The 13,112-nt window shown below is 36.0% G+C and overlaps 1 long non-coding RNA gene across 2 annotated transcripts in view; it reads left to right on the top strand.

The window, feature by feature from the left end:
* The window catches only part of LOC139183542 (uncharacterized), a 28,334-nt gene extending 17,650 nt beyond the window's left edge, over window positions 1-10,684 (top strand). Inside the window, exons 1-3 of one of the 2 annotated variants that reach the window (XR_011567038.1) lie at window positions 6,382-6,495; window positions 8,085-8,316; window positions 10,573-10,684. This is a non-coding gene — a long non-coding RNA (uncharacterized lncRNA). Of the gene's footprint in view, window positions 1-6,381; window positions 6,496-8,084; window positions 8,317-10,572 lie in introns of those variants that run through there. The other variant, XR_011567039.1, reaches the window with a different exon arrangement.
* Window positions 10,685-13,112: the final 2,428 nt, after the last annotated feature.

The following is a 13,112-nucleotide window of genomic DNA, read 5'->3' as shown; positions in this document are numbered from 1 at the left end:
TCTAGGGGATTCTTGCCCACTGTAGTAGATTTAATGGTCCTCTGAGTTAAACTACCCTTTCCAGTCCATTTCAGTTTCCTGATTCCTAAAGTGCCAATGTTCACTCTTGCCATCTCCTGTTTGACCACTTCTAATTTGCTTTGATTCATGAATATAACATTCCAGGATCCTGTGCAATATTGCTCTTTGTAGCATCAGACTTTACTTCCATTACCAGCCACATCCACAACTGGGTGTTGTTTTCGCTTTGGCTCTGTCTCTACATTCTTTCTGAAGTTATTTCTCCACTATTCTCCATTGCATATTGGGCACCTACTGACCTGGGGAGTTCATCTTTCAGTGTTCTAACTTTTTGCCTTTTCATACTGTTCATGGGGTTCTCAAGTCAAGAATACTGAAGTGGTTTGCCATTCTCTTCTCCAGTGGACCACGTTTTGTCAGAACTCTTCATCATGACCCATCTGTCTTGGGTGGCTCTACAACTTATTAGTTTCAAGAAATTCAACAAGTGCTTCTGCATAAGTGAAAGATTTTCATCCATCAAATTCTTAGAATTCACTAGACTGAATGCTTTCTAGGGTACAACATCTGGCTTTTTACTTTAATACAATCTTTCATATTAATATTTCTCATTTTTATTTTAAAAATCTGTCTTTTAAAATGCGTTTACATAACACAATAGACATTTGCTACTATCCCTCAATAGATGGTTTAATTGCTTTTAGAGGGCCAATGCCAAAAAGAGTTCTCAGGAGCCTACTTCTTAAAAGCTACTTTTCCCCACTCTGACTTATAATCCCCTCTGAGTTATTCACCAAGGAATGATATTCATTTGGTTTAAACAAATGATGGAGCTGACAATGAATCTCCCTCATCCTATGGTAACAGAGCCCTTCCTTCTATTTCAATTGTACTTTTTAATAAAGCTTCTCTTACGTCATATCACAATTTGTTACACTACCATTCTACAACATTTAGAAAACTTATCTTTTCTTGAGAAATTAACTAAGTGAAAATATTTCATAATCTGTAAATTAAAAGTGGAAATAAATAACACAAATGTCACTTCCTTATTTTTCCAAGTCCTATTAAACTATAAGCTAAAAACCAGGCTTAAATAAAGGGATGGTATGGGGAGGGAGGTGGGAGGGGGGTTCAGGATGAGGAACGCATGTACACCCGTGGCGGATTCATGTTCATGTTCAGTTCAGTCGCTCAGTCGTGTCCGACTCTTTGCGGCCCCATGAACTGCAGCACGCTGGGCCTCCCTGTCCATCACCAACTCCAAGAGATGGGAATACAAGACCACCTGACCTGCCTCTTGAGAAATTTGTATGCAGGTCAGGAAGCAACAGTTAGAACTGGACATGGAACAACAGACTGGTTCCAAATCGAAATAGGAGTACGTCAAGGCTGTATATTGTCACCCTGCTTATTTCACTTATATGCAGAGTACATCATGAGAAACGTTGACCTGGAAGAAGAACAAGCTGGAATCAAGATTGCCGGGAGAAATATCAATAACCTCAGATATGCAGATGACATTACCCATATGGCAGAAAGTGAAGAGGAACTAAAAAGCCTCTTGATGAAGGTGAAAGAGGAGAGTGAAAAAGTTGGCTTAAAGGTCAACATTCAGAAAACGAAGATCATGGCATCTGGTCCCATCACTTCATGGGAAATAGATGGGGAAACAGTAGAAACAGTGGCTGACTTTATTTTTGGGGGCTCCAAAATCCCTGCAGATGGTGACTGCAGCCATGAAATTAAAAGACGCTTACTCCTTGGAAGGAAAGTTATGACCAACCTAGATAGCATATTGAAAAGCAGAGACATTACTTTGCCAACAAAGGTCCGTCTGGTCAAGGCTTGGTTTTTCCAGTGGTCATGTATGGATGTGAGAGTTGGATTCATGTTGATGTGTGGCAAAACCAATACAATATTATAAAATTAAAAAATTAAAAATATATAGAAAAAAACACAATATGATGTAAAAATATTGAGCCATTATAAAACCAATGACACATTTTCTCTGATCATATATCCTTTTGAGTTATACTTAACAAACTAGTTTTAAAATACCACATGTTGTATTGTGATTCTTCTACACATAAGCATCTTATTCTACACCAACTTATTCCCCACAATGAACTTCATCAAAACTAATAAACCTGTTCAATGCTGAATCCACTGATCACCTACATACAAGGATGAGGAGCCTTCAGTAAGACAGGAAATTAGTGGATAAGAAGTCAGCATTAAGCCTGAGTATTAAAAATTCTCCTTGTTTAAATATGGCTATTGCATTAGCTAAGGACTGAACTGAACTGAAATTAATTTTAAAGATGAGAGAAATGCTTAAATACTCTGTATCTTTGAAGATCAATGGGTATGTTTCTAATTCACTCTGTTAGATTCATTTCCAGAATTCGTTTTGACATGTTTGCTTACTATGTTTTAATGTAGCTTTTAGTTTCACTTCATATTATCTCTTGACATATTTCAACAAATGAAAAATATAATAACCAATAGGAAGTTAATCAAAATATCAAAGGTAAAGAATTTTCTACACAATCAATTTGAGAAATGTCTTAATGTCTGATCTTCAAAACTGAAGATTTTGTCATTTCAGCTCTATAGGATAGACTTAAGTTATTTAACATAATATATATGGTTGATATGCTAGAAAGGAAATTATTTTAAATATGTAAATATTATTTAGGGATAATTGTAGTATGTGGGTAGAGCATATTAACACTAAGAAAATTTTCAAAAACTCATGTAGGTTCCTTACCCAGCACAAAGAGAATACATTAACATGAAAAGCAGATTTGAAGTCACTGCCCTCTTCTCCACTAAGCAAAAATTTTGGTGGTCATGCTGAGAGTGAATTAACATTTTTACTGTTTCTTGATATATGAAATCAAAGCCAGGAATCATATTGACGTTCACAAAATACTTACTATGAATGCAGTGGTATGTAGATTACTATTAAAGGGCACTCAAACTGATCCACAAAGTAATCCCCTACCTTCCTCCAAACTCTCCTTACAAGACCACTGATACAAAAACCAAAGTCACAAAATAAATGGTAACTAAATAAAAAATTTCTTCTCCTGTACCATGAGTTCCTCATTGATAAACAGAATAAAAAGCCATCAACTCTGATTCTTTAATATCTGTACAGTTCTTGGGCCAAGAATTTTTTCATTAATTTGCACAGTTGGCTTCAATGAATGGTTATCAAAATATCTACAGACATCTACCATATAGTAATTATTTTTCTTCTTTTAATACATAGTTAATATCATGCATCATCTTAAAATATCATTCAAGAAAAGATTTCTGACAATAACTTCTATTTTCTCTTTGTAATATTTGTCATTAATATTGCAGTGTGAAACCTTAAATGCTTCCACAACTTTTGGTGTTGTCTGTACCTTTAGCAAAAAATTATTCACTTTTACTGCGTGGAAATTATTTAAGCATGCTGTTTTTTGCATATTATTTTTAAAAATCTTCCTTAGTTTACTGGATCAAGGATAAAAGAATCAAGGACAATTTCCAACTTATTATTCCCAGTTCTTCCTCTCCCACTCCTGCAATCAGTGGGCACCACCACCACCACCATTCCACTAGACAACTCATGTCTAAGTCTCCCTCTGCTAAGGAGGTACAGAAAGCGTACCAGTCTAGGATGGCGGTTAGTCACAGGTAAGGTGACATCTGAGAGTGGACAAAATCAAGGCAGACTCTTAAGGTTACAGGACAGTTATATTGCAACTGAGTGTTCAGATCAAAAGGCTGCAGTGTTGCAAAAAATCACTCCACAGTTAGCTAGGATCCATGCAGTCTCCTGGTGCCTAATACTGAAGGCATTTTCTGTCTACTTCTCAGACAAGACAAGCCCTTCCTTTCCTGCTTCCTTTCTCTCTCCCTTTGGTGCCTGCTCCTTCCTTTCTTTCATCTCCTGTCCCAGTTTCTTCCCTTTCTTCTCTCCTTCCCTATCTGTATCATGTGAGACTTTCAGTGGATGGTTCTGAAGTGGGTGATTTTACTTACTTATGCAGTTGAGGAGAGTGGAATATTTCTCAGGCTATAAGCTGGATACTTCACAAGGAAACAGGGGAAACACATCAATTAATCCTTAAAGAAATGATCTTGCCAGACACTTATGCCCCTATTTGACAAGGCTTTACAATGGAAAATAAACTGGGGAATAGTGGTAAATTAATCTCCAGTCAAATATAATTCATTTTTTAAAGATATTCATAAATGCATTTCCTATTTGCACTTTTATTTTCTTGCTGCCTATGTGAAATCCTGCCACTTGCGCATTTATGTGGCCCAGCATATACAGATTTTCATTTCACATTCAACACTGGAGATCATTTCACTCTTTGTTTATGATGTTATTTTGGGTTGTCATGTTTATGTAACTCTTTCTATCACTTTTAATGCTTCAGTGAACCATATTTCAGTCATGGGTCCATTTTGAGTATTGGGGATATTATGCAACACAAGCATAAAAAAATACAAATTTAATAATGCTAACAGTAGCATGAAAATGGCATGAAAATACAGTAGGTGAGACAAACTGTATCCTATTAGCTAGATATTTACATATATAAAACCAATGTGGTCCTGGAAAAGACATATATAACCTTAGCAGCGGTCCCCAATCACTTTAGCACTGGGGACTGGTTTCATGGAGGACAATTTTTCCATGGGCCAGGGGGGTGGGAGATGGTTTGGGGATGATTCAAGTGCATTGTATTTATTATGTACTTTATTTCTATTATGATGACATCAGTTCCACCTCAGATCATCAGACATTAGATCTCAGAAGTTGGGAACCCCGGCTTTAGAGGACATAGTTATCATTAACTGTATAAGTAATGCTATTTCTAGGAAAATAAAAATTAGCCTTCCATTTCAGATTTGTTTAAGGCTGTGAACAAATTGTTTCATGGATTTTGGAATTTTTTTTCTCTTCAAACTGACAAACTGCCTTCAACATGGCCACAAACCATACTTGAACAAAGACCACTCTATCAAAAAAACACCACTATGGTTTCCTTCACATTTCTTGTCTCTAAATTCCCTTTATATTACTTTTTTTTTTTTATACCTTCTGAGACATTACATGTGTACACACACACATTATAATTAGGAAATAAATTAGAAGGACTCCTGTGTTTTGACCTCTTATCATAATTTAAAGCAATTAATAAAGAGCACAGGAACATAAAAACATATCTTGACCTTAGAGTGCTTATCTCTATGAAGCCAGATAAAACACAGCAGTAGCTTTCATTTGTCCACAGTTTACATCTTCTCCACAGAATGTGCAATGACAGCACCCTTACTCCAGAGGGATGCTGTGCAATATCAAGAGCACAGAGAATCTGAAGGAAGGAGACTGAAACCGTTGTGAAGAAAAAAAAAGCATTGCTGATTACAGCAATAATGATATTGCATATCCATTTAGGAAAGGGCATTCTGGAAAGAGTCAAAATTGACTTCTCTGACACACACTCAATGCTATGATGGATGAACAAGCATGTGTATTTATATACAGAAGTAGTTTGATGAATTTTCTAATAAATAATTGGCAAATTAATTTTATTGCAAAAATAACTATTCACTGTGTTAGTACCAATAAACTGGCTCAAACTGACATCAAACTTCTTCTCCTTACTTGTAAAACAGGAACAGTAATACCTAAACTTACTGTCTGAAGTCAGCATGTACTGAACTCATATCCTGAGCAAGACTCATACTAGAGGAACAATACTTAGTCTTAATTCTTGCCCTCACTCTGTGTGGGGTGGGGTGGGGATTGGAGCATGTGCTACTGAAATAGTTATTGTATTAACATTATAGAAGGCAGAGGAAAAGACAGTATTAAATGAGTCCTCAGCATGTTGGTTTATATTTTATCATTAGTTTTAAAAGCCATATTGAGTGAGATACTTTATCTAGTAGAGTTTATGGAAGGATCAATTATACAGCAGGAGAGTGAAAGGGAGAAGGGAATAAAAATGCTGCAAGAGTTGCCTTTACAGTAGGGATGGTGTGTAAATCTTGAGTTGCTACATATACAAAGCAATGCTGATAGCTTCTGACCTCAATGACAGACTATTCAGACAAAACTTGCTTTCTACTCATGGCTGGGTATATTTTTACAAGGTAGTATCATAAAGAAAGAGAGATTATCAAGGAAGACATTGATCCTAAAATCAATTATAAGCTTGTTAATGTGTTCAGTTTCATCCATTTCAGGCCTGATATAAACAATGGACATTAGACAGAACTAAGAATTCTCAGTTCTATTATGATGGCAAAATATGTCATCTTGTCAAAGGTGACTAATTATGACAACTATATTTCATGTATCTGGGAAGAAGGCCATATTTAAGACTTCTTGGCTATTATTTGAAGAACTAGAGGATTCCTAAGGCAATCAGGCTAAAGAGTAGATGATCAGAAAAGGTGGAGAATTTTTGGAAATTAAAAAAAAAAAAAAGAAGAGAAGGAAAGAATTGGGGTACTTTTACAAGGGCAACTAAAAATATAGACTCTCTGACATAGACTCTCTGATTAAAAAAAAGGATAAATTATATACATACATCTTTAAGATAATCATTATATTTCTGATACTTGAAGTAACTGTAAGTGGTTCTCTCAAGGCTAGATATCAGCAGTTATGATCATTTTGTCACCTAATATTTGCCAGATACTTTAAAACTATTCACTTGCATTCTTCACAATATAGACCCATATAAAGAGATGAAAATGCTGAGTAACATGTTACCAAATACCACACTAGAAATCAGCTGAAGGCTAAAACCCTATGGTCTCTTCTTGATATAAAGTATGACCTAAGAACATGCAGACTCAAAAATAATGGAAAACTGAGAGACAAAGGACAATATTTGAAATATGAAAATGTGTTTAAAATAAAGCAATAAGTCAAACAAAGATTTAAAAAATCTAATGAACATATATGAGACCAAGTTTGAGAAGACAATTTTTGACTTTGCCTTGTATAAGTTTCTTCTTAAACCAAACTTCTTCTAAAAAGAGAAGGCTGACAAATTTTCCCAAAGGTTTCTCCAAGCCTGAAAGTCAGCACAATTGAAGAGAGTATAGATTTTAAGATTATTATTTTCTGGATTTTAATGTGAAATTTACTACATATTGGCTAGGTGAACAGTGTCTAGTTAATTAGCTTTAATGAGTCTAAATTTAGTCTTAAATATGTACTTTTTAAGACTGTGCAAGGGAGGGGGTTATATTTTTAAAAATGGAAATTAAGTGCTTGGCCATTGCAGTCAGTACCAAAATCATCTATCCCTTTTTATTAATCTAAAATTCTATACATTATAAGTGCTAGATTAATAAGATTATGCTCTAAAGATTACTGTTTCTAGGTCTTTCTAACTGAGTGAACTTGGACAAATATCTGTTTTTTCATGTGTAAATAGGGTGTAAATGTAAGCTTTCTTTTCCATTCATTGTTAGAAAGAAGAAAAATAACATAAAAACATAGTCATGAAAATAGCCATACTCATGAAAAAATGGACACCGAAGGAATTAGCCCTGCTGGGTACTTACAGTGTTCTAGGGGATTTGCTTGCAGCATTATCTTCATTTCAATCCTGTGAGGTTTTGTTATTACTATTTCACAAGTAAGAAGCTGCAGCAAGGGTAGCTTGGCCAAGGTTGATCCAAGTCATCCAACTGTTGTTAAGTCATAGAGCAGCAAAGTCCCTAGGTGAGCACCTACCCAATCCACACATGACTTCTGAATAACCAAGTTGTTAGTAAGAGAAAAGGACTATTTAATCTTAAATCAGGAATGATAAAGAGAAGGGTAAAGAATAGGCTAATAGATGCTATGAACAACTATTTGAGTGTCTGCTCATTTCGCAGAACAAAATAAAACTCACTAAGCTGAGAAGGAGTCATAGACAATAAGTAAACAAGTCACAGAGGAAATGGATAATTATTAAATACAACAAAATTGTTTAATGTGTATGTCTAAGAGTATGTTTTTCCTATTTTTATAAAACTGCCAGTAAGAAAAGGAAGAAAAATCCACGTTAATTCATCATATATTCTGATACACTTCAGCTGTGGATTAAAGGAACCATGCCAGTTGCTGCAACTCCAGACAGAGAGCAAAGGAATCATATACGAGGCCCCTGGGTTTATAGAAGTCTATCAATCACCCTGTCGGTCTTCCGGATCATTATTCAAGTTGCTATACCCAATTTTGCTGGATATATCAGATCAACTCCAGCTCCATAGGTAATTTCTCTCCCTAATGGGTTTGGAATTTGTTCTTTTTTTATTATCTTTAGGCTAATGTCTTGCTTAAAATCTTTTTGAAAATGATGGTAAGAATGTCAATCATTACCTGTGTGTGTGTGTGTGTGTGTGTGTGTGTCTGCCCGTGCATGCACCTGTGCATTTCCTTCACAAACGATTACCTTACTGTTAATACACAGGGAATTTAAAGGTACAGACAGAACAGTTATTTAGTGCTAGTAATATTAGCTGAATATTGTGATTTCTTATGTTACTATTGACATTATTTTATATATTCCTTTGCTTATTCTAAGGGATCTTCAAGGATAGGGAAAAACATATTTAATGGTTTCAGGTTCATGCAAAAATTTGGCATATATCTAGTCTTCTGATCAATAAAGAACAACACACTAGGAAGATTTAACTGAATATTTATCAAAATTCAATCAGCAAACAGATATATACATATAAGTGTATATATATATATATGTATATACACTCTCACTAATTTTATTACTATAGACAATATTTATTAATGATATAATTTTATTAATTATATACAATATAATATTAAAATACATAAGTGCTTAGTGACTGAACAGCAACATTAATGAAACAAGTATAGTTCTTGGAATGTGTGTGTGTTCAGTCACTCAGTTGTGTCCAAATCTTTGGGACCCCATCAATTGTAGCCCACTAGGCTCCTCTGTCCATGGGATTATTCCGGCAGGAATACTGGAGTGGGTTGCCATTTTCATTTCCAGGGAATCTTCCCGACCCTGGGATTGAACCCAATAATTGATACTCCTATTCATATTTGCCCTCCAGACTTTGTCCTTGTAATGTAGAATTTTCCTGATACAGCTTCCCATCATACTCTGTCTATGTCTATTTACCTTGGAATATATATGTGCTGATAGAAGCTAATTTAATGTACCTTAAATTGTTCATGGGAGGGATACCTTTCCAAATATAATTTTCAGTCAGCTGTGGTATTTTAAAAAGACCACTGTTCATTGCAATTAAAAGAACTGAGTTCATATCTCAGACCTGACATGGACCAGGCATACAACTTCCTTTTCTGTTTACTTTTAAAATGATATCAAACCAAAACCACAGAGATACTGGAGATTATGATTTATTTTCAAATAACTCAATCCTTTTGTCCCTTAATCTTAATTTTGAGAGGAATAGCATCCTCTGATTACCATATAAACACTTTTCCAATTCATCCTCATAACAACTAATGCTACAGGGTAGCACATATCATCATTATCCATACTTTATATAGGAACAGTTAGGAGACTTGCACAAGGTCAAATGCACTATGCCTGGTTCCACAATTGTTGGGCTTTCTGCTATATACTTGTACCTTGCTTTGAATTTGGTTAGTCAATGAATCTGAGACAGTTATTGAGAGAAGTTACTCTTTATTATAATATATAAACAAACACATAATAATTACTTTTTTTTGCCTTCATTGAACTGGGAAAATATCTGTCCTATGGGCAGAGTGGATAATTGTTTATATGGGTTATGCTTAATTCCTTACGCTTATGCAATTAATTTGTATGTTTGTCATTCTATGCATATATATACAAAAATAACCTAATCTATATGCTTATGTATAGATATCTATACATGTATGAACGCATATGTATATATATATACATACACATACAATTAACAAACATTCATTCCTATTCTTTACTACTCCAAGGGACACTTGTATTTTTTTCTCTTTGCTAAATATAGTACCAGATAAATCTCTTACATATCCTAAATTTACTTGCTCCTGCTGTTATGCATGTTATTAAAATGAGTAGATTTTCAAATCAGACACATAACACATTAGATACAAAAAACATGTTAATATTAATTAACATAATTTTTTGGTTGAAGTGTCCTGAAGAAAACAACAGCTGTATTGGTCTAGCACAATTAGTGAGGCAGGATAGTATAAAAGATTCTCACCATCTACAGATAACCTGAGGTTTGTGAGATTGTCAGAAAAGGCCATTATCTAAGTTACCATGGTTTCTTACAGAAATATAATCATAAAACCTCAAACTCATCATGTTGAATGGTAAATATATGTGGGATGTCATGTTTTCCCATGAGTTTTCAGACTGATGATATTATACCATAAAATAATTCTTTTACTATTTTGAATATGGTGGCACCCAGTAAAAATGATTGCATATGTTATTTCAAATTATATTTAATTTTGTCATCATTATTTTCTTTTCTTTCCAGATGGACAGTGTGTTTTCTTCCTATTTTTAAAAACAGAAAGGTGGAAAATTGGTGAATATTATGAGGACACACTGGGAAGTACATTGTTACTATGGCAATAAAAAACAGAACAAATGCCTCAATTCTTCTTGGTAAAATTCCATTTTTCTGTGTGAAATGTTATAGTTCACTGCATTAAGTGTAAGAAAATAGTCTTTAACATTTTTAATTGAACTAAATATATCCGTTTAATTTAAATGCACTTAACACCTACTATGTTCCTGGTAATTCAGTTTACAAACATGACTGAAGCACCTTTTCTGACCTCTTTGTAGCCTGTTTGGGAAAACTGGAAAACTGTTAACTTTGACACAAAAAGCAACAAGTGGTACAAGGGAGATATCCAAAGGAAGTAAAGCATCTAACACTCTCCTCCCCTTGAAAATGTATGTTCAAAGAAATTTTGAAAAGCTGCATTCTTACAGTAAATAGACTGCCAGCAGGAAATCATAACAAAACTCTTCTTAACCAGTAGGGATATACAGAAGGTAGTATGAAAAATTACTATAGATAGACTAAAAGGAATTATCAAGTATTTTTAAAAGAGAAATATGGTGATTCCTTTTCAAGCCTAGATATAATCATGGCAATCACTACTTAAAACCAGTTACTAATGAGAACCAGTAACATGATTTAAAAAGCCATTTGAGAGCTAGCTCTTGCCTGTTTCTAAAGTCCCATTCCATTCCATTCTCTGTTTTATCCATACTTTGTCACTCTGATTTTCTTTAAGTTCCTTGAACAATTTTTCCTTTCTCAACACCTCCATATAAACTGCTCTGCTTGAAACATCTCCTGAACTTGAAGTATTACTTTAATATCCTTGTAAAAATCTAAGCTGTTCCCAATTTCCACCATTATCATCATTACCACCACGCCTGCCTTCACCAGATCAGCTGAGTTCCACTATTAAAGTCATATAATATTATCTCCATTAAATCTATCCCATATTATAATTATTTTTGTGACTTACAAGCTCTATTAACTTACAAAAATGCATTGAGGTAGAGCTCTCAACATGGCAGAGCAGAAAGACCCTGGGAGTACCTCCTCTTACACACACACCCAAATCACAAATATTAACAGAGCAACTAGAAGAGAAAAAGACAGGAACCTACCAGAAAAGACAGATACTCTACAACAAAAGATAGATACTCTACAACCAAAAATATAAAGATGGAGCCAAACAAGGCAGGAAGGAGGGGCATAATCGCACTACAGTCAAGGCCCATACCCCGAGGTGAGAGACCAACAAATGGGAGAATAATTACAACTGCAAAGATTCTCCCCAAGGAGTAAGGGGTCTGAGCCCCATATCAGACTCGCTAGCCTGAGGTTCCTGTGCTAAGATGAGATCCCAGAATATTTGGCTTTGAAGGCCAGCAGGGTCTATTTTAGGGAGTCTCAGACTACCTAAGGGAAATAGATACTTCACTTAAAGTGCATACACAAAATCTCACACACTCCAGGACTCAAGGAAGAAGCAGTAATTTGAAAGGAGCCTGAGTCAGACCTACCAGTTGATCTTGGCAAAGCTCTTGGGGAGGCAGGAAGTGATTGCAGCTCACCTGGAGGACCCAGACACTGGCAATAGTCATTACTGTAAGCTTAGTCTACCACATGCACACAGTACTGGTGAGTACCATTTTGGAATCCTCCATATAGCTTATTCATGCATCACTGACTTGATGGACATGAGTTTGAGCAAGCTCTGGGAGTTGGTGATGGACAGGGAAGCCTGGTGTGCTGCAGTCCATGGGGTTGCAAAGAGTCAGACACGACTGAGTGACTGAACTGAACTGAGAACATATAGTTTATTAGCTTCAGCATCCATTTCCACCCTCACACACAAGCCTGGAGGCACCAGTACAGGGATGCCTCAGGCCAAGCAACTACGTGTGCAGGGGCACAGCCCCACCCAGTAGCTGACAGGCTCTCATAAGACTCTCTGAGACTAAAACCACCCCTGGACACAGCTCTGCCCACCAAGGACATGGCTCCACACACAGGTGCACAGGCACTAGGTCTGAGACCTAGCAACCAGAGACCCTAGGACCAAGGGTTTCCCTTCATGGGCAGGCCCCAACCCAGAATTCCCTAGGCCCTGGTCACACATACCAGCAAGCCTGCTCTAGCTTCAGGACCAGCCTCACCCACCAGCAAGTTGACATTAACCCCAGGACAATTGAAGCCCCACAGCATGCTGTGGTAGGACCTAGTCCACCCATCAGAACACCAGCACCAGTCTATATATGGTTGGGTCCCATCCCCAACACCAGCAGACCAACACAAGCTTTGGGATGCTTCCAAATCTTAAAATTTGTTAGAAACACTAAGCCAGCAAACAGCCAAAACAATCCTGAGAAAGAAGAGCAGAGAGAGAATTATCAATCTTCCTGACTTCAGACTACACTACAAAGCACAGTAATCAAAACACTATGGTACTGGCATAAAAACAAACCCATTGATGAATGGAACAGAACAAGGACCCCTAGAGTAAA

This window comes from Bos indicus, chromosome 6 (assembly GCF_029378745.1).
Source record: "Bos indicus isolate NIAB-ARS_2022 breed Sahiwal x Tharparkar chromosome 6, NIAB-ARS_B.indTharparkar_mat_pri_1.0, whole genome shotgun sequence".
Classification (NCBI taxonomy): domain Eukaryota; kingdom Metazoa; phylum Chordata; class Mammalia; order Artiodactyla; family Bovidae; genus Bos; species Bos indicus.
The sequence above is the reverse complement of the archived record's forward strand: the minus strand, read 5'-3'. Positions and strand labels throughout refer to the sequence as shown.